The sequence below is a fragment of the Mastomys coucha genome, unplaced genomic scaffold (genome assembly GCF_008632895.1).
Source record: "Mastomys coucha isolate ucsf_1 unplaced genomic scaffold, UCSF_Mcou_1 pScaffold6, whole genome shotgun sequence".
Lineage (NCBI taxonomy): Eukaryota > Metazoa > Chordata > Mammalia > Rodentia > Muridae > Mastomys > Mastomys coucha.
In genome coordinates, this window is record NW_022196912.1 from 113,455,431 (window position 1) to 113,477,813 (window position 22,383).

The 22,383-nt window shown below is 44.6% G+C and overlaps 1 protein-coding gene across 3 annotated transcripts in view; it reads right to left on the minus strand.

Annotated features, from left to right (window-relative positions):
• The window catches only part of Foxn3 (forkhead box N3), a 382,814-nt gene that overhangs the window by 246,358 nt on the left and 114,073 nt on the right, over positions 1 to 22,383 (minus strand). The window lies entirely within an intron of this gene.

Sequence of the window (22,383 nt, forward strand, 5' to 3'; positions counted from 1 at the left end):
CTTACCCCTACCCCCCTGAAGTGTGCCTCCTCCTACCCTGGGATCTCTTCTCCTGGATACTACCAGTTTCCAGACCAAGAGCCTCTCCTGTGGGGTTTGACTATGTTTGGCCCATAGGAAGTGGCAGTATTAGGAGGTGTGGCCTTGTTGGAATAGGTGTGGCCTTGTTAGAGGAAGTGTGTCACTGTGTAGATGGGCTTTGAAGTCCCCTATGCTCAAGCTTTACCCAGTGGGTAAGAGAGCCCCCTCTTGGCTGCCTGCGGAGGACAGCCTCTCCTGGTTGCCTTCAGATCAAGATACGGAATTCTCAGCTCCTTCTCCAGTACCACATCTGCCTGGATGCTGCCATGCTTCCCACCATGATGCCAATGGGTTAAACCTCTGAACCTGCAAGCCAGTCTCAATTAAATGTTTTCTTTATCAGAGTTGCCTTGGTCATGGTATCACCTCTCCACAATGAAACCCTAAGTAAGACAACTCCCAAAGCTTATTTGCCTGCTGCAGTCCACCAGTCAGAATCACAGAGCAGCTGTCTGTCCTTGATGATACAGACACCACAGGACAGTAACCTCAGCCAACTGCATACTCGGTATCAGAGTCCACATCAAGGGACCATGTCTTACTCCACAGCCCTTGAGGGATCATTTTTGAAATAAATAAAGGAAAGGAGGATCAGGGCTATCTTTAGCCAGGCTTGGTAACAGGTGTGGGGGCTCACATCTTTAGTCCTAGCAGTAGAGAGGTAGAGACAGGCTGATCTCTGTGCTTTGGTGATCAGCCTGGTCCACATAGTGAGTCCCATGGCAGCTAGGGCTACAGAGTGAAGCCCTATCTCAAACAATCAGACAGATAAATAAAGCCAAGGTAATCCTCAGCTACATAACAAGTTGGAGGCCAGCCTGGGATATACGAGTTCCTATCTCTAACTAAATAAATAACTAACTAAACATAAACGAAATAGATCCAAAATTGACTTTAAGGGAAAAGCAGGGGTTGCCACACTGGGAGCCCCTTCTCTGTAGAAAGAGCCACTCTGAAGTATTCTCTGATCATACAGATAGAAGCCAAACCCTTCCTCTTCCTCAGAGCAGGGTTGACTAGTGGTCCCCCAAGACCAAGCACATCTAGGCCAGTGCTGTCAAAGCCATCCATGAGGGGTACAATTCCTTCATAATTTCCTTTTGCCCCACTGCCTTCCTACTCAAGGCTGGAAGAGAAATCAGCTTCATTTTATGCATTTTCAATTGCTGATTGATGTAGGAGGGCCTAGTCGACTATGGGTAGAATCCCTAGGTAGGTGAGTCAGGCTGTATAAGAAAAGTGGCTGAACAAGTCAACGGAAGCAAGCTGGTAACCGGTGTTCCTCTGTGGTCTCTGCTTTAGTTCCTGCCTTCAGGCTTCCCACGTCTATAACCTGTAAGCTGACATAAACCCCAATTTGGTTTTGGTCAATGTCTTATCATAGCAACAGACAACGAACGAGGGTATTTAGTGAGTCAGGAAGACAGCAGTTAGAGAGGGAGCAAGCTTACTGTTTTATTTTATTATATATAATATATTATTAATGAGCATTTTACTATAATTTTAAAATTAATGTGTATTGTATTTATTTAATTACTCCGCGCGTGCACAGGTATGCCACAATATAAGCATGGAAGCCAGAGAACAACTTGTGTGAGTCGGTTCTCTCCTACATTGTGGGTATCATGAATTAAACTTGGGATAAAACTTGGTGGCAAGTACTTTTACCCACTTAGCTGTCTCGCTGGTCTCAGGCTTGTTGTTTTAGACAAGTTCATGCAAGAACTAACAAGATCCTCTAGACAACTAGTTCTTTCCGAGGGCAGTGCCCTCAGTGACCAAGGGTCCTTGCATGAGCCTCCACCTCTTACCCTCTTCCCATTTCAGTGTTGCTACTCTGAGGACCAAACTCAACACATGAATACGTAGGGGTAACGCTCAGACCTATCAAAGCCAGAGCATAGTGCCTGGCAAAGAGCACACGGTAGCTTTCATTCTTGGTACGCACCATTGCTGGTGATGGGAATGGTCATGAAGTTACAAAGACCTAGTCCAAGGTGGAGTCCTCTGAAGGACTTCTGGTTTTGTTTTTGTTTTTCGAAACAGGGATTCTCTGTATAGCCCTGGCTGTCCTGGAACTCACTCTGTAGAACTCAGAACTCAGAACTCAAACTCAGAAATCCAACTGCCTCTGCCTCCCAAGTGCTGGGATCAAAGGCATGTGCCACCTCTGCCCGGCTTCTGAAGGACTTCTAAGCACAAACAACTATCTATCACTTGTTGCTCCTCCAGCTGGCCCCTCCCTTTTCTAATGTAGACAGGACTGTGTTGGGGAAGAAAGTAAAGTGGGGTGGTCCGTGGAGACAAGATATGTTCTAACAGAGGAGGGTGTGATCACAGTGCTATGCTTGGGTCAGGCATAACACCGGATCTAAAAACAAGGGCCAGCTGGCCAGGGAACACAACTTTGTTCTGCATCATATTAGAAAGAGGGCTGAGTCTATGCTCCAAACTACAACCAGGAGTGTCTAACATGTAAGGGTTTGTTTAGAAGGTTTACGTTTAGTGTTCTCTTCTTTAAAAACTGTTACTTGTAATTTTTAAATACAAAAAAATTAAAAGTGGATTTTAACAGACCTTGATTCCACTGCCCAGGGACACTGGGTTCCTGTCAATGTCTGATAAAAAGTGACCCATACCCCCTTAGAATAAGGAGCAGAGATAGGAACACATGAAAAAAAAATTTCCTTCCCTCCTGCCTTGAATTCTTAGTCCCTCTAAGAGCCCCCTTTCTCCCTTCTTTTTAAAGACAGGGTCTGCTCTACCTTAGACTGGCCTTGAACTCTCTACATTAGCTCTGTTAGTTCTGTTGCTGCTGCAACTTGCGGAAGCATGAGTTTATTTTGGCTCAGGGCTCCAGCGGGGCGAGTCCATGATGATGGGAAAGGCTTGACCACAGGCATCCAGGGCAGGAGGCTGAGAGACCCGAATCTTAAGTGGTAAGCACAAAGCAGAAGGGTGGACTGGAAGGGCGAGGCTACAAACTCTCATTCAAACCACCACAGTAGCCAGAGATGACCTTGTACTCCCATCCTCTCCACTCTGCCTCTTGGGAGCTAGTACAGGGCTATACTACCATGCCTGGTTTTATGTGGTACTAGGGATTAAATCCAGGACACTGTGTGTGCTAGGCAAGCCTTCTACTGACTAAACCATATTCTCTGTCCAATGTTTTCTGTTGTCAACCTTGCCAATAATAATAATATAGTCATTGCCGGGCAGTGGTGGCATATGCCTTTAATCCCAGCACTTGGGAGGTAGAGGCGGGCGGATTTCTGAGTTAGAGGCCAGCCTGGTCTACAGAGTGAGCTCCAGGACAGCCAAGGCTATACAGAGAAATCCTGTCTTGAAAAACCAAAAACCAAAAACCAAAACAAAAATGTAGTCATTAAAAACTATGAGGAGAAGGCTGAAGACACTGCTTAGCGGTTAAGAAGGTTTGCTGCTCTTCTGAGAACCTGAGCTCAGTATCCAGCACCCACAGTGGGCATGGCACAGTCTCCTGTAACTTCAGCTCCGGGAAATAGATGCCCTGTTCTGGTCTTCTTGGCCAGACACAGAAAGACAGGCAGATACACAGATACACACACAGACAAACACACACACACAGTCACAGACACACAGGCACACAGACACATACATGTGCACATACAGAGAGACACACACACAAACATATACACATATACAAAACACTCGAATGCATGCACACACACACAGATATAAACTCAGGATGTGAGCTTTGAGAGTTTGTAGCCCCACCCACTTCCTGTTCACTCTTCCTGCTTTGGGTTTGCATTTAAAAATATGATCTTTCAGCCTTGCAGTGGTGGCGTACATCTTTAATCCCAGCACTTGGGAGGCAGAGGCAGGCGGATTTCTGAGTTTGAAGCCAGCCTGGTCTACAGAGAGTTCCAGGATAACCAGGGCTACACAGAGAAACCCTGGCTTGAAAAACCAAAAAAAAAAAAAAAAAAAAAAAAAAAAAAAAAAAAAAGATCTTTCAGCACAGCACAGCACACACAGACACATGCACACACAGAGATTGAGACACACACAATACTACTACGATTACTACTACTACTACTACTACTACTACTAATAATAATAATAATAATAATAATAATAATAAATCTGTAAATCTTAGTCATATATACATACCGGTGCATATGTATGTGTGGATATCCCTGTTTTTTAAAATATATAGATCCCACTATTTCACCTTCTTTTCCAGCTTGTGATAAAATACTATGACAAAAGCAACGACTGGGAGAAAGGGTTTATTTAGGTCACAGTTTTATGTTACTGTCAATCACTGCCAAAAGTCACAGAGGCATGAGCTCAAAAGAGCTGGTCACATCACAGTCAGGAAGCAGAGAGCAGAGAGCGCTTCTGCTCAGCTCTCTCTGCCTTGCATTCAGTCCAGGATTCCCCCACCCACAATTAAGATGGCTCTTAACACACCAATTAATGGAATCTCAACACAGACCAGAAGCAACAAGGTGACTCAACCATGGATTGAAAAGCTCCAAAACCATGAGCCAAAATAAAACTGTCTGCTTTCTAAATGGATTCTCATAGGCACCTGTTGACATGGTTATGTAAACTGGGGGTTACCGCACCTAAGGCTCACACGGGCCAGGCAAATGTTTCTCTGAGGAGTGGAATCTTAGCCCCTCTTAGAGATTTCTTATACCAGTGGAATACTGACCAGCACTACATTTAAGATTTTTAGAAGGCAGACAGTGCTCAGCACATCGCATTCTTTTTATTTCTCACTGTTAACATCTGTGGATCCTTTCTACCTGGTCCTGTTACATGCAACCCAGTGGACCAGGACAAAGCGCTTGTGCTCCACTGAAACTGCGGATATAGACTGAGGGCACATCCATTTACTATCACTATTGCAAACAATATGAAGAAAAGCATCCATAGGATATATTTCTCAGGGTAAATGAGCTTGCTGGGTCTGTGCAAGATAAATTTTGGTAGATGTGCATTCCCAAGACACTCTGCAAGTATACTCCAAGGCAAACACTGAGTAAAGGTGCCCATTTCACAGCTAATCCTCAGAACTAGATAGTCTCAAAAACCTCAAACCAGACAAACAAGTAAAAAAGTACACTTAAAAACTTTTGGGGGGCTGGAGAGATGGCTCAGTGGTTAAGAACACTGACTGCTCTTTCAGAGGTCCTGAATTCAATTCCAAGCAACCACATGGTAGCTCACAACCATCTGTAATGGGGTCTGATGCCTTCTCTTTTGGTGTGTCTGAAAAGAGCAAAGGTGTACTCATATACATAAAATAAATAAATGTGTTTTTAAAAAAAGACTTTAGCCAGGCAGTGGTGGCACACGCCGTTAATCCCAGCACTTGGGAGGCAGAGGCAGGTGAATTTCTGAGTTCTAGGCCAGCCTGGTCTGCAAAGTAAGTTCCAGGACAGCCAGGGCTGCACAGAGAAACCCTGTCTTGAAAAAAAGAAGGGAAAAAAAAAAAAAAGACTTTCAAAAAAATGTTTTTTATTTTAGGTAAGAAAAAATGAGGTCTGGAACCCAATAAACTGTACCAGCAGTACAGATTAGGCCAAGGCCAGATCACTGGTCTTGGAATACCTTAAGTCATTGGACTCTGGGTACCAGGAAAGAAAGATTCCTACCCTCTTCCAGTCTCAGTGCATCCCTGCGGGGTAAGCCTGAAGCTCTTCTCTGCCTGGGCTCAGGCAAGGTCTCCGGGGATCCCAAAAAAACAAGAAGTTCTTGGCCCAGACATTGAGATGGAAGAGTTGCTGCCTGCAGCTAGTAGATAAAGAAAGCCTTGCCTCCAAATTGCCTAAGGTTTAAGGTTATTTTCCCTAGGTTTCTGTTATTTGGTCTCCACTTGGACTCCCAGCCAAGTGGCTCTTGGGAATGAGGACAGGACCAAGAGGTTCCATTCCTTCTCTGCCCCCTCGGGGGTATCTAGATTTTTTTTCTTAAAGATTTATTTATTTATTATATGTAAATACACTGTAGCTGTCTTCAGACATACCAGAAGAGGGCGTCAGATCTCATTACGGGTGGTTGTGAGCCACCATGTGGTTGCTGGGATTTGAACTCATGACCTTCCGAAGAGCAGTCAGTGCTCTTCCCCGCTGAGCCATCTCACCAGTCCTCTAGATTTTTTTAAAGTGGAAACGAAGGCTTCTTATAGAAAAGATCAGTCTGCTTCAAGTAAGGTACCTGCGGGGTGATCCCTAATCACTCCCCTGTGTGTGAATGGTGCGGGAGTTCATAGAGAAGCACTGGAGACAAAGGGGAGAAAGAGCAGGGTCTGTCTAGAGGACTTCAAGGTCAAGGTCCTCTACTCAGGCCCTGTGGGCCTGGGATAAATCCACGGAGCATCTACCTCACTGTTTCCTCCTAACGGTGGAAACGGCACTGCCCTGGTCTGTACCTGCACTGGCACAGAGTAACTGTGGCTGTGAGCTTTATAAGCAATGGAGTTTTATTCTAGTTTGTGGTTGTGGAGGCTGGGAAACCTAAAAACACAGTGGTGGGGAGTTCATGATAATGACCGTAGAAATGAACTGTACGCATGCGCAACGGGGGAACCACACAGAGTACACGCTGAAGAGCAGGCTCAGTGGGGCAGAACGCTGGATCCAGAAGGACGAGTACCTGAGTTCGCATCCTTAGAACCCACGGAAAAGCCAGGCATGGTAGAGCGTATTCATAGCCCTGGCTCTGTGGCAAGGCGGGAGGCAGAGACAAAAAAAAAAAATCCTTGGACGTTTCAGGCCAGCTCTTTGGTGTACACAACAGCAAACAATAAAGAGACCCTGCATCAAACTAGTTAAAGGGCAAGGACCAACACCTAAAGTGGTTCTCCAATCTCCTCATGCATGTTGTATATGCATCTGAATACATGTGTGCGTGCACACACACACACACACACACACACACACACACACACACACACACTGAGGCTCCCTTGATAACTAATCTAGTCTCCTGACAATGAGGATCCTTAAAGTAAGACATTCATTCAACCTCGCTGCCTCCTGTGGACCCAACACTCTGATTGGCACAATTTAATTTCCAGGCTTTGGAGAGGACAAATGGCAATGAAACCACAGTAGTGTCTGCTTTGCTGAGCCTGCAGGACTGTTCTGAGCGAGGCTGCTCTGTACATGATGGTGCCCTACACAGACTGTGCCGCGAAGGCCAAATGGATAGTCACGGTAAACGCCAGTGAGCTGGTGGCCACCGGCATTCACACAGGATGGATCCTTCTCAAAGCTGCAAGTTCAGCCTCACAGGCAAGGCCTACCTCTGCTTTGAGGTACTTCTGAGGTCACCTACCTCCTACAGAAGCACATCAGAACCAAATTGATCATCATGACACAGACGAGTCGTATTGTCAATTGTGCAAAGTGCATTTCACAAGCACCTGTTTACACATCAACTCTGCCAGCCAGGTGTTCGGCAACGCCTCTTCCACTTGACAGGAGCAGGAAGTATTGTCCTACTTAGCAGGTTTCACAAACAGACAGGGCACACACTAGAATTCAATACAAAACCAGGTCTTGAGAATGACACCACTATACAGTTCTAACCCATTCTCCACCATGTTGTGAAAAGAACACTTTAAATTCTGCTAGGCCTTTGCCATGGAAACCACTGTGCTGGTTATCCCAACACCTGTACAAGGTTCCTGTACTTTGAGACAATAGGCAGATGATTTTACTCTCTGAGTTTAAAGCTCTCACTTACAAAAGAAAACCAGAAAACAATGAACAATATGGCTGCCCTAGCAATGCCAAGGCGGAGAGCTTAGTGCACAGATTCAAAGGCAACGTCTTGCTGTCCAGCGGTCCTCTGTTTCTTGTTTCTGTCTTTTTCTTCTCTTCCATCCCTCCTTCTTTTTCTGTTGTTGTTGCTGTGTGTTTTTGTTTGTTTGTTTCAAGACCCAGTTTCTCTGTGCAGTCCTGGCTGTCCTGGAATTCGCTCTGAAGACCAGGCTGGTCTCAAACCCAGAGAACCACCTGCCTCTGCCTCCCAAGTCTGGGATTAAAGGCGTGCGCCATCATGCTTGGCTTTCCGTGTTTCTAATCCAACCCCAGGCCTCCTTCCAGATGACTGGCTTAGTTAGCAAAAGGAGGTCATTTTATGTGGACCAAATTCCCTTGGGGACTTGAAAGATAAAGGCCAGATAGAACTCATTATGCCAACAACATGAAACTAGACCCAAGCATCTGGTTTTCATCAGGCCACCCTAACAAGGGTCTTGGATGAACATGAATGCATCGATCTGTGGCAGAAGCACGTTGAGAGTGTGGCTCTAGGGGAGAGTATTGCCCAGTAGACAAAGGCAGTGGTATCTATCTTAGGCACTCCAAAAGGAAATGGGGTAAGACTTGCCAAGGGGTATACCTTAGTGGTACAGGGCTTGACCACGCCCAGTGAGGTCCTATGTTCAGTCCCCTGTAATGGAATACAAGGGGTGGAGGGAGGAAGGGAACCGAGCCACGGAAATGGGAGCTTCCCTGACCCTTGTACATGACTCAACTGTAGAAAGCACAGACTGATTGATGCCAAAGTCAAATGTGGCTGGTTCTTATATGAAGAAATGTATAGAAGCCCACTTAGGAAAATAAAACAGAAAAGAAAAAACAAACACCAGGACAGTCAGTTCACTGTGGACATTCACAGTGGGAGACTAAGGAACTGCTGAGCTTAGAGGTGGCTGCCTAGCAGGCTGGAAGGGGAAGACTGAAGGGCCCCACATGACATTTTAGGTGAGTACAGAACACATCAAATGCTCATCTCAGGGCTTATACATGTGAGAAATAAGACCTAGGCTACCCACTGGTTGAGTCCCTGGGGGCAGGACAGTACTAGAGAGGTGAAGTGCCCTGAAAGAATATAACACATTCTCTCCTCAATGCCAACCAGTTTTTATCTGTATTAGAAGGTCTCCCCTTACCAGAAGAGTCAGTCATCTGCAGTATAGCTAGGAGCTAGGTATGAACAGTTGAGGTCTCAGAGGACTGGGCACTCTTCTATACTCTGCTTCAGCAGATCCTTCTGGCTCTGTGTTCTCTGCGTAGGCTGCAGTTGCTTTCTAGGTAGTCCTGTGCACAGCACTGAAGGCCTAGATTGTAGTCAATGCTGGGCTATTTAGAAATATCCCAGCTCTCATTTGTTTTTGTTTGTTTGTTTGTTTGGTTTTCAAAACAGGGTTTCTCTGTATAGCCCTGGCTGTCCTGGAACTCACTCTGTAGACCAGGCTGGCCTCGAACTCAGAAATCCACCTGCCTCCTCCTCCCAGATGCTGGGATTAAAGGCATGGGCCACCACTGCCCGGCTCAGCTCTCATTTGTAAGCATCTGGTTGTATTACATTTCTCCTCCTACCTGAAGTTAAGTCAATCCATGTGACTACCTTTGATTAATAAAATGGATGTGGAAGTGGCCTATCACTAGATGACTAACTTTCTTTAAAAAAATATTATTTTTTTATTTATTGCTCTGTCTGTATGCAGACCTACATGCCAGAAGGATATCAGATCTCTTTATAAATGGTCGGGAGCCCCCATGTGGTTGCTGGGAATCGAACTCAGGACCTCTGGAAGAACAGCCAGTGCTCTTAACCACTGACCCATCTCTCCAGTCCCAGATGACCAACTTTAAGAATCACCAGTGATAGGAATGTCTCACATGCCTTGGCTTTCTGTTGCTATGACAACACATGACCAAAAGCAATTTGAGGATGAGAGGGTTTATTATATCTTCTACTTCCAAGTCACAGTACATCTTATAGAGAAGTCAGGCAGGAACTCAGGGTAATAACTTGGAGGTAGGAAGCATGGAAGAACACTGCTTGCTGGCTTGTTCCCTCTGGTTCGCACTCATCCAGCTTTCTTATAAAGCTCAGGTCCACCTCCCCAGTGGTAGCACTGCCTGCAGTGGGCTGGGACCTCCCACGTCAATCAACAGTTAGGACAATACCCACCCCCCCACACACACACATATCTGGCCACAGGTCACTCTTATATGATCAAATTCTGAAGACTCCCTCTTCCTACATGACTCTTGGTTGTAGAGAAGTCGTCTGTGCAAGAAAGAAAACTTTCTTATCCCACTGGATTTGGGGCACTGCCTATCACCTCAAGACCTAGCCAAGCTTGAGCTGTTGTACACATGCACCATGTGGCTGTCAGGAAGTGACCCTCTTTCAAATGGGAAATGCTCCATGACATGCTGAACAGCACAGATAGAGACGACGTACCTCTAGGGTCCCAGGGCCAAGAACTCAGCTGTTCATTAAAGAGGTGAGGATAATTTTAATTAGGAATAGTTAAACTCATTTCAAAAGGAAGATCATGACCATCCCAATGCCTGCTCTACGAAGCTCTGACTACTAAGCCGAGTGAGCACATGGCCGGATGAGAGGCCAGCCATTATAACGTAGTCTCATGGGGTCTTTTCTTCCCTCCCTCCTTCTTTCCCTCCCTCCTTCCTTCTTTCCATCTCTCCTCTCTCTTCCCTTCCTCTCTTCTCTCTCCTCCCTCCCTCCATCTCTCCTCTCTCCTCCCTCCCTTCTTCTCTCATTCCCTGACCCTCCTGTTTCCCCTTTCTTTACTATGTAGCTCAGGTTGGCCTTAAATTCAGGCTCCCCCTGCCACCTGCCTTCCAAGTGCTTGAGATACAGTGTACACTATCACCTCAGACCCTCCAGGACATTCTTGACCATCCGTCCTCCCAGAAGTCAGGCTGCACTGACCAAATGGCACTTTTCCATTTGCTTGGTTTTCCCCATTCAATCCACAGTTTGAAATGCAGTCTTTGACCCTCACAGTGAGCTGACACCACTGAAGTCAGGCTGCCCGGCCCTCCAACCCTGTCCTGTGATCTCATTCCTCAAAGGGTGTATTTCAAGTTATTGATATACTTAATATAAAAACATGAGTGTAAGACAAAGCATGTAGGACTCACCTAGACTAAAAAGGACAATAAACTATAGCTTTCTACAGCATAATATAATAAAAAATGATCTGTGCTTTATACAGTTCTGATGCACCTGGGAGGAGCAGCTAAGAAATGAGTGATAAAATCCTCACTGTGTCTCCAGAACAGGCATCATGGATGCACAGGCTATTTACTGACCCACTGGTTCCATCACCATTGCTGAATCACTAAACACTCAGAAACAAATACATAGGAGGGAGGGATGTGCAGGCCAGTAACCTTCCTCCCCACATCCTGACTCTAAACCTTGCGATTCATACCTGCATTCTGCCTTCTGAAGATGCTCCTGGCCGACCTCTGCGCATCTTGACATAAGTCAAGATTACACTGGGCATAATAGCCAGTTAAATTATGAATGCAAGAACTGTACAAATAAAAGCACTATGTCCTTTTATATAGTGATAATTATTATTGTAGGCAATGCAAACTGAATAATAAGAACCGTCAGGGAAGTTCAGTGATAAGCTAACAATTTCCAGCAATCAGACCAAATATCTCTGCTCAAGCTGTTTAATAAAATAAATAGCAGTTTGTTGGCATTTTTGCTCAGTTAAGCACATAGTCTACATCCCAGGTAGAACTAAGAAAGACATGGAGATAGAATGATATAGAAAAAAAAAATCATAGTTATGATGGTGATAATTTAGCTATAGCCAAATCTTGAGCAATCTGAACATGGTATAAAGTACCTCAGAATTAAAAAATAACATTTATTTATAGATGCATATAGACATATACAGCTCTACATGTATATACATTACATGAATTTCCATATATATCAGTTAGTTAATATAAAGAGTAATAGTACTTCTATTAATTTGTATTGGGAATAATGTTATATAATATGATAATGATAAGCCTGAGACTGAGGACAGAATGCTTTCCTATCATGCCTGAAGACCTAGGTTTGATCCCCAGCACCTCATAAAATGGGTGTGGTGGTGCCAGGAATCCAGAGGATCAGAAAGTCACCCTCATTCCACAGTGAGTACAGGGCCAGCATGGGCTACAAGAGAGCAAGCTTCAAAAAGAAAAAAAGTCTTCAGGGTTTAGAAGTCACTCTGAAGCACTGGGCCGCTCCCCATCCTAAATGAGGGGGCGGCAGATTATTTCCTATTTACCTGAAATGGGCTCTGAGGGAGCCCTCCAGGACTGCCTAGTCCTCCAACAGAACCAAGTCCTGCCCAGTTCCATCCCAGTTATTCATCAGATTCAACAAACCACTGGGGAGGAATTCAGACTTTCAATGGCTATTTGGACCAGTTCCCTGCCTCTCTGTTCACCTGGAAAATTACATGTCACCAGGAGATAGTGACATGGGGACAGGGGGAGGGTTTCAGTCAAAGCTTTAAATTCCCTAAGCTTCTAGCACAAACAGAGCCAAGCTGATAAACAGGTTTACCCTAGTTGCTATCAGTGTGCTGATCTCACAAGCAAACACATTTTGTACTAGGGTCTGACTGTTGAAAGTCCAACTGTTGAGAGGCTGCTGGACCCAGGCTCTAGGGAGACAGCCCTTCGCCAAGGCCAAGGCCTCCCTCCTCTTTTATGGTCTATGTATCATATTAAGCAGGCCTGTTGATGAAGGTCACTCTCTTGCAACAGTGGTCAATTTTTTAAATATGATTTATTTATGTTTTATGAATTGGTTTCTTGCCTGCATGTATGTCTGTATAAGGATGTCATGTGGATGCTGGAAATTCAACCTGGGCCCCCTGGAAGAGCAGCCAATGCTCTTAACTGCTGAGTCATCTGTCCAGAGGAGACCCAAGGAGTCTACTTTTAAATAGCTCTTCAGAGTCCCAGGAAGACATCCCTACTCTGACTTCCAGTTCTATCCCATTAAACTATATATATACATATACATATATACATATGTATGTATACACACACGCACACACACACACACACACAGAGAGAGAGAAAGAGAGAGAGAGAGAGAGAGAGAGAGAGAGAGAGAGGACCTTGAACTCCCGACCTTCCTGTTTCTACTTCCCAAGTGCTGGGATTACAGGCGAGCATCACCACACTTAGTTTATGGAGTGCTAGTGACTAAACACAGGGTACCCTTGCATACTAGGCAAGCACTCTACCAGATGAGCGATAGCTCTGGCTCCAGATGCTCTTACTATGCTGATACTATCATTGGTAGAGCTCCAAGCATTGAACATAGTCCTAAGATTGGGCCCAACAGACTCAATCCCAGATTAACATTCCATTATCCAAGGACGGCCTTCAAATGCATTTACAAGAGATAGAGCGCTAATCACGGTGACACATGAGGACCCACGAGGGTGACAGGTACATCGAAGATTGGTAGCTGAGCATCACACTGCTCACTGCAATCAGGGGAACAGCCTCTCTCTGTCACTGCAGGGGGTGGGATGGCCAGAAGTCATTCGGGAGATAAACACGTGACTGCATAGTCTTAACCCAGAGTGCTATGAACAGATGCCCACTCATTTTTTCAAATGCTGCCTGCTCTCCTGAGGCCAGGAAGAAAGTCTTAATTGCTGCTATGTCTCTAATACCTGCTAATCTTCCTTTTAATAAGGATAAACCCTGGGCTTTGGGCCTCCAGTAAACGGCAATCTGAGACCGAAAGGAGGCTAGACGAGGAGACAAAAGCAGCATCAAGAAGTAGGAGCAAGAGAAGAGCCAAGGGTCCACAGATACAGATTTCACACACAGCGAGACTGCAAATGTGGTGGTTTGTTGTTTAACCTCAGGAACATATTCATTAGGAGGCATTTCCACACACACGTACATCGTTACAACAACAACCTGCATGGTCTAGCACACCACATACCTAGCCTGGGTAACTGCAAAGTTCATCATTCCTACACTACAGGCCTATAGAACGTTGCCAGACTGAACACTTGTAAGCCACAGTTTCTTTGTATAAGTGACTGGAGGTGGGATAAAGATGTCGTCCCTGTAAAAGGTAAATTTAAGATATGCCTGATCCAGTAGCATCATAGGACTTCACTGTAGCCTTGGTTCTGGATACGCAACCTAGGCAGTTTGCACCTCACATACTGTCATATCATACATACATGCTGTCACAGAACACAGCGACAACAAACATGGTCTCAGTACAGACTTGAGACTACTATATGCTATAACTGCAGACACATAATGGCTTAGCTAGAAATCAAAGACCTTTAGTATTTCCCTACCATCACTGCCTTACATGTTCGTCATCAAATCATACACCCCTGGATGAGGTAGGTGTTGCAATGTTTGACTTTCAAAACTGTCGCTTGAGTGTCTGACTTGAATTTCAGGAAAAAAAATAGTGAGTTTCACCTTGGGATTAGGGGAGACTTTTCAATAACTCTAGGATTTAATTCACTATGTAAAATTTTTCAATAATTCTAAGGTTTGAGTCTTTATATAAAATAAATAAGCACACCCATCTAATTAGTATGCAAACTGCTTTTGCCCTCAATAGATGATAAAAATGCATTATAACCTGGGAGTTATTTTTAAATAAATTTTATGATTTATGAGCAGTAACCATTTGATTTTGTGTAGCAACTTAATTTACTTACATACCCAGAGTTCTATAATATTTCTCAGGCAAAACAGGAGTCACAAGTGGAAAAACTTTAGCCTATCCCTGGAAAGACAGGTACAACAAACCTTCTGCATGTGCGGTAGGTAGGTGAGTGCAGAAAGAGCACAGTGAAAATTGGGCAGCAGGAAAGCTCGGCTTTACGGTAACCTTACAGGTCAGGCAATCCATCATGACCAAGAGGTCATCGTGTAGCACATAAGTACAGTCAAGGGGACCGAGAACATTGCCACCTTTCCATTATGCCGAGTAAGGACGTTGATCTCTACATTCACCATGCCGTAAGGCAGGAAGGAGTTCGTACTTGAACACCTCTACGCATATATTTTTAAAGATTTACGTGTGTGTGTGTGTGTGTGTGTGTGTGTGTGTTTCACCTGCATGAATGTCTGTACCGTGTGTATGTGGCGCCCAAGGGCACAGAAGTTGGCATCAGATCCTCTGGAACTGGAGTTATAGATGGTTGTGAGCTGGGAAGCAGACCTGGGTCCTCTGCAAGAGCAGCTGGTGCTCTTAAGCTCTGGGTGATCTCCCAAGCCCTCTGTGCATGTATGTTAACGCCTATTTTCTGTCAGAATATTAGCTCAAGCAGGGCACTTCAGGATTTCGCCTGCTTTCCATCCAGGAGGCTCCTAGTGTCCTGGACAAGATGAGATGTCTGGGGATGGAGAGATGACTCACTGGTTAAGAGCACTGACTGCTCTCTTGGAGGTCCTGAGTTCAAATCCCAGCTACCACATGGTGGCTCACAACCATCTGTAATGAGATCTGATGCCCTCTTCTGGTGTGTCTGAAGACCAGCTACAGTGTACTTACATATAAAAAATAAATAAATAAATCTTTTTTTTAAAAAAAAAAGATGAGATGTCTAATCTTGGAAGTATCTTTTCTTTGCTTCTTTATTTTGACAGGGGAGGGAGGCTCAAACCCGAGGTCTTCCCTATGCCCTTCCACTGCGCCACCGCTGAGCTACACTCACCCCAGACTCATAGCTTTATTACTTATTTACTTATTTCTCCTTTCACTTACAAATCCTTGCTGGTTGTGGTGGCACATGTCTTTAGTCTCAGTCCCCTGGAGGCAGAGGCAGGTGGAGCTCTGAGTTTGAGGCCAGCCTGGCTCATACATCCAGTTCCAGGGCTAGTGACCCCCTATCTCAAAACAGTAAAAAGGATTCTCACACTTCAAACTTCCTCATCTTCTTTCAGAGAATCTTTTGTGAAATGCCTGACATAAGAAAAAAATCAACTTCTCATATTGCTTGAGAACAGGCTAGCTGGTTTCTCCACCCTTGTGACCAGCTTACAAAGGGCTTTAAAGACCAAGAGCTTTGTGTTGCATGAATAAGTGAAAGAATTCTGTATTTGATTTGCTACCTTTGATACACAGAAACAACTAACTTTAACATCTTTTAGATCAAGTCACATTTAAATTAAATAAAGTTTTCAGCCTGGCCCATACACTTTCAGGTTACATCAACTAGAAGAATTTTAAGAGCTAGCATAAACTAAGTAGTTAGTATCTTCAGGGCAGCGTGCTAAGTACTTAATGACTTTTTTAATTTTCCTAGCGCCATGCTAAGTACTTAATGAGTTATTTAATTTTCCTATCATCTCCATAAAGTAAACAAGTTTCAGAAATCGTGTCCAAGGTCACTTGGCCAGGAAGCAGAAGGAATGAGTCCGAGGATGTATTAGTTACTTGTCTGTTGCTATGATAAAATACCTGACAAGGTCGATTCAGGGAAGGAAGAGTTTTTCTGCTCGCACTGAGCACATAGCCTGTGGAGGAAGGGAAGCCATGTAGGTAGCAGAGGAGGCAGGAGGCTACATTGTATCCAAGGTCAGGAAACAGGATGCTTGAGCCCAGCTTCTTTCCCCCTATTTAATCAGTCTGGGTCCTCTGCTCTTAAAATGGCGACCTCTATATTTAGAGTGGGTCTTCCCACACCAATTAACCTAATGTAGAACCTTCCTGGAAGACACGACCAGAGGTTTGTTTCCATGGTGACTCTAAATCCCACCTCACCCCCCACCCCAAAGTTAACAATCTAGATTAGTCATCAAGGGAGTAACAACTAAAGGTTATGCCTGGATCCACTGCTATAGACTGGGTTCTTAGGACCACTCCCTAAAAACAACCTTAGCACAACTTTTCCAGTTGTTGGACTTCCGTTTGTTTAAACCCAGCCCTCCTCTCACCCAGCATCCCCCACCCCTACTCCTGGAAGTTAGGGTTGTTTTCAGTCAGTCTGACAAATCCCATTTGGCCCCTAAATCTTGTCAGCCATCTAGAACGGCCCAGAAACACTGTCATTCAGCTCCACCTGCCCTGCCCTCTCCCCAGCATGAGTACAGTTCCAAAATGACTTGGGGTAAACCAAAAGGCAGGTCTTTGACTGGAACAAAATAAGCTGTCCAGAATGCCCAACCCTGCCCTTAAGCTGGAGCTAGAGATGACAAAGGGACAAGTGGGATTTGCCCGTGGCTCATTCTCCTGCTACCTTGTTCTGTGACTCCCATGGCCCTCAAATTTCTTTTCTTTCTTTCTGTTTTGTTTTGTTTTTTGTTTTTTCTCAAGACATGGTTTCTCTGTGTAGCCTGGCTGTCCTGGAACTCACTCTGTAGACCAGGCTGGCCTCGAACTCAGAAATCCACCTACCTCTGCCTCCCAAGTGCTGGGAATAAAGGCCGGCGCCACCACTGCCTACTGCCCTCAAGTTTCTTAATATGTATCTTACAAATTCCTACCCCCTCCAAGTGATGGGGTCCAGCAAGCGAGATAGTAAAAGTACTTTCTGAACAGATTTGATCTCTTCTAGAGTAAAGAGAGGTTACATTCATTCTTTGAAAGTGTGCAGGGTGTGGTAACTGTAGCCAGGATTCACCAGGCCCAACCATCCAGCCCTCTGGTGTGTCTATGGCTTTTATGAATCAGGTTCCCAGGGCACACCTGGAGTCATTCTGGAAGGTACAAATGGGGCAGGCAGCAGGCACGTGGCCTGCAGGTCTCAGAATCAGATCTTGGGAGAATTGGTTTTTGTTTTGTAATATTTGGGTTTCATTTATGACTGAAGCATGACTTTCTCTGGTAATGAGTAACTCGTGGCTAAGATTAATTGCCTAATTTTAATTACATTTGCCTTGCGAGCCACATGTTGTAAGCAAGCCACCAGGGCACCAACCAGGGCAAGGATCTGTGGCTGTTCTAAGAGTTTTACTGTCTGAGTACTTTACCATCCTCAAAACACAGGGCTCTGGCCTCTCTTGTCCTTAAAAAAATGACTCGAATAACGAGTAAACCACAGAGAATCACAGATGCAGCTCTTCCACCCTGTAACCTAGCCAGCCACCTCTGCTTCCTGAACAGTAGCCTCCATTTTGAACCTGAGTTTCTTTTTTGCTTTCTGGACTCTCTCATTTTCTCCACTGTATTCATTCAGGGGAAGGGGGTGGACCCATAAATGTCATTTCATATTCTAAGCAATTTGCTATAGGCAACTACACCATTACTTTGTACAAATAAATTTACATAAATCATTATTAGAATGCGCTATCTTGGCAACACTATTTGGTTCCCAGAGCACAAATTAAATGCATGCTTAAAGTGGAATATTTTAAAGTTATTTCTATATTGTTTATGAGACAAGATTAGAAATTTCTACCTAGTTTTTCTTTCAGAATGGGAGCATCTTCTTTTTGTTTGTACATCTCTGAAGCATGTGTGTGGGATCCCGGGGGTGGGTTTCTTGAAGCAGGCAATGCAAGCTGACTGCCAAGTGTGACTCTGTGTTCAGCCACTGGTCCTTCTGAGCTCATGTGCTTGATTCAGAACACTAACTAGGAAGCATCTGGAGAAATGACCCATGGCCTTGCACTTCGTTGAATAGCCTTTGTTTAATAAGCTTTTGTTCTGCAGGCTATTTGGTCTGTGTTGACTGTGGTTAGGCCTTTCATTCAGATAGAGTCACATGAAGCCCAAGCTGGTTTGGAACTTTCCACGCAGCCAAGGAGAATTCCCAGTTTACATATTGCTTCAGAGTCTAAGACTCTCATACGCTAGGCAGGCACTCTACCAACCAAGGTCTACCTCCACTCCCCCGACACACTTTTCTATTTTATTTATTTCATCTTTTTGAAAGTTTTTTATTTTTATTTTTTTTTATTTTTTTATTTTATGTGTGTGAACCTGCATCAGTGTCTGCGCATGTATGTACAGAAGCCAGGAAGCCAGAATAGGCTGTCCAGACAATGGAACTGGAGTTATGGGCAGTGATAAGGCTCCATATAGGAGCTGGGAACTGAACTCCAGTCCTCTTCAAGAGCAGTAAGTGCTCTTTTTGTTGTTGCTTCTTTGTTTGTTTCAGAACAGGGTCTCACTATGTAACCTTGGCTGTCCTAGAACTCACTATGTAGACCAGGCTGGACTCAAACTCATAGAGATTCACCCAACTCTGTCTCCCAAGTGATGAGATTAAAGGTGTGTACCGCTACATCTAGCACACAATAGGTGCTCTTAACCATCTCTCTCTCCAGCACTGACATAGTCAAACAGTTTTTGTTTATCTATTATTATTCTAACTGTACTATGATGGTGTATGTGTGTGTGTGTGTGAGGGGGGGGAAGAGAGGGCATGTGTACTGTATGCACATGCAGGTCAGAGAACCACGTTACAGAGTCAACTATTTTCTTCCATCTTTCCTTAGGTTGGGGGACTGAATTTGAATTTCTGTCATACGGCTTGCATTGTTTGGCAGCAAGTATGCCTTTACCCACTAAGCCATCTTGCCAGCCCTACAGGATGTACTTTTTTTTTTTAAAAAAAAAAAAGACTTATTTATATTATATATATGGGTGTTTTGTCTGATTGTCTGTCTACATACCAGAAGAGGGAATTGGATCCCATCCAGTGATAGACAGTTGTGAGCAGCCATGTGAGTGATAGGTATTGAACCCTTGACCTCTGGAAGAACAGCCATTGCTCTTAACCACTGAGCCATCTCTCCAGCCTCAGGATAGACTTTCTAATCTTACTAAGCTACAGCTTTCCTTGGCTCAGCCAGTCAGGCACTCCAGCTTTAACCATAATTTTCACTCCAGGATCATACAATCCTACCAGCTTGGAAAAAACATTGGCAAAATGAAAGTAGCTTACTCATGATAACCATGCAGCACTTACTTGATTTAAACCCAAAGTATTTATTTGCTTTAAAATAAAAGAGCCCATATCTAGTGCCAAAGGAAAAAAGTTCCGAGATGCAAGGTTTGCGTTAATTTGGTACCCATCTATTCCAACATCAAGGTTATTCCAGGAAGCCTGGTACTTATGTGAAAACCAGACTAATAGTACACGCAGGTTCCTGAACTGAAATCTCTCCAGTGATGCATTTAGGGTTAATTGAAACTTACAGATACCTGGAATGTCCAGCCAGAGTGTGGCTGATTCAGTGTCTCTGTCTAGAAAATCCCTCCCACCCTCTCCTTCCTACGTTTGTCTGCTCATTATACGACCAGATTTTCTTTTCTTTTTCTTTTTTTTTTCATTGTAATAAGGCTGTATTTCAATGACCCTCACATCACCAAAGGATTTTACCTCCATTGTAGCTAAGCTGAGAGTTGATAGTTCTGCTGCACCAAGAAATGAATTGTAGGCTCGATTTTTGGATACAGACTTCCTGCTATGGTCAAAGCTATTTGACTTGAGTGAGTGACTTCATTCTCAGCCCACAGAGAACAGGTTACACTCATTTAAGAAATGGTGTAGGTATTAAGATGGTCTATCCATAAAGTCATTCACCAACTGTTTCAATGAAAAATGGTTCTGCTTGGAGGGTGGCACAGACATTAGGTGAGGGTAAGAATTTGGTTCATTAGCTGTGATAATTTGGAAAAGCATTCATCTCAGAGAAAGAGTAACTTATAAAATCCTCTTCTTCAAACTTGGTACAAGAGTTACAAATGTCAAGCAAAGCATTCAGTCTCACTTTGTTGTTCTCTTACAAGCCACCTCCCTAGTTAATTATCTATGTTTCTTTTGGGTATATATAATATATAAGCTGGTCTGAAAACCACAGATTTTCTTAATGGGGAATGAATCCCACATCTCAAATTTTGCAAAAGCAGGTGTCACACCAACTGTTTAGGCCAGGAGGCAGCAAACTTCTGCAAAAGGTCAGACGGTAAATATTCTATGGTGTGTGCTCTGCCTATCTGGCCTCCCCATTGTAATGCAAAAACTGCCTTCTTCACAGAATGACTGAGCACAGGGCTATGCCCATCATAAAACCCTACTTAATCCTACCTAAGTGTCAATTCCGTACTAGGTCCCCAGCAACACAAGCTGGCCTCAAACTAACTAGGTAGTGGAGAATGACCTTACATTTCCAACTTCCTGCCTCCATACCAGGTGCTGGGCACGTGCACCACACTTGAGTTTATTCAGTGTTATGGATGAATCCTGTTTAGTCTCAAACCCTGGGATAAATGGCTTAAGTGCCTATTTAACAAATCAATTCAGACCTGGCCTCCAGGTTATCCCAGCATGCCTCAGTCCTACCAGCTACAAGGTATGGATGGCATCCCCTATCCTCTACTCCCCACCCATCCACCCACCTGAACCAACTCTCCAGCCCAGGAATTGGGCTGCCCTCCCCTCCAGAAGCCCCTCCCTATATAATCTAGCCATTTTGGTTACCCACCATTTTTTTTTTTAACCTTAGCTTGAAAAATGTCACCTTTGAGGGTCAGGTATTGGCCTTGCACAGTGTCTGTGTCTTTCAGGGCCTCCTCAAGCTATGGGTAATCCAAAGCACTTCGAGGATGGAGGATGGAGTTTGCGAGAGAAGAGTAAATAATAATGGAGACAGGCAGGCCAGCAGGAAGACCACCATGCCAAAGCTGTGCAACAGTGGCACTGCCCCCAGGCAAGCCTCCTTGGTCACAGGATGGCGTTTCTCCCAGGTGGCTCTACTCTAGGATCTTAAGCAGTCCATGCCTTGAGGAGAACTCTGACTCTGGCTGGGATGAGACAGCTGTGTATCCTCTGGGCACACTGAGGGCTCAGTCCTGCCTAAGTGTCACGTCTCCCTTCTCCCTCTGCCTGGCCGAGTGATCTTCAGAGACTAAGTCATCTGAGATGCCTCTAGCTTCACAGTTTCCTTGATCGTCATTTCAACCTCAAATTCTGGAAGTCTGTGGGTTCTCTGAAGCAGAGCCCTATACTTAGTGACCAGCCCCCACCCCCAAATGGAGCCCCACCGCCTGCCATGAACTGTCAATCTGGCAATCCCGAGCGATCTCAGAAGATGCAAAACAGCCTTGTGCTTCCTCACCCCTATCCGTCCCACGTGCAGAAAACACACACTCAGTAGTCTCCTCTGAACACAACTGAAACAACATCAGAAGGATGAACATAATTACGCATAGCATCCTGGGAAAGGTGGTGATGAACATGATAGGAGCACTACTTAGGTATAGTCAGTCTCCACATGGAAAGTCCCAGCAATGTTCGTGTGGTTTCATGGGCCCAAGACACACAGAATTTTAAATAAAGATGTGACTCAAGGTCTTCCAATTATCTTAATGCCTAAATTAGATTGACCACCCTGCCAGTCTATCAGCTTCGTGAATTGATCATTAAGAAGATTGGGGAAAGGGCAGCAATGGAGGGAGAAACAATCAACTTGATATTTAAAAATAGCTCTGGTATTTCATTGCAAT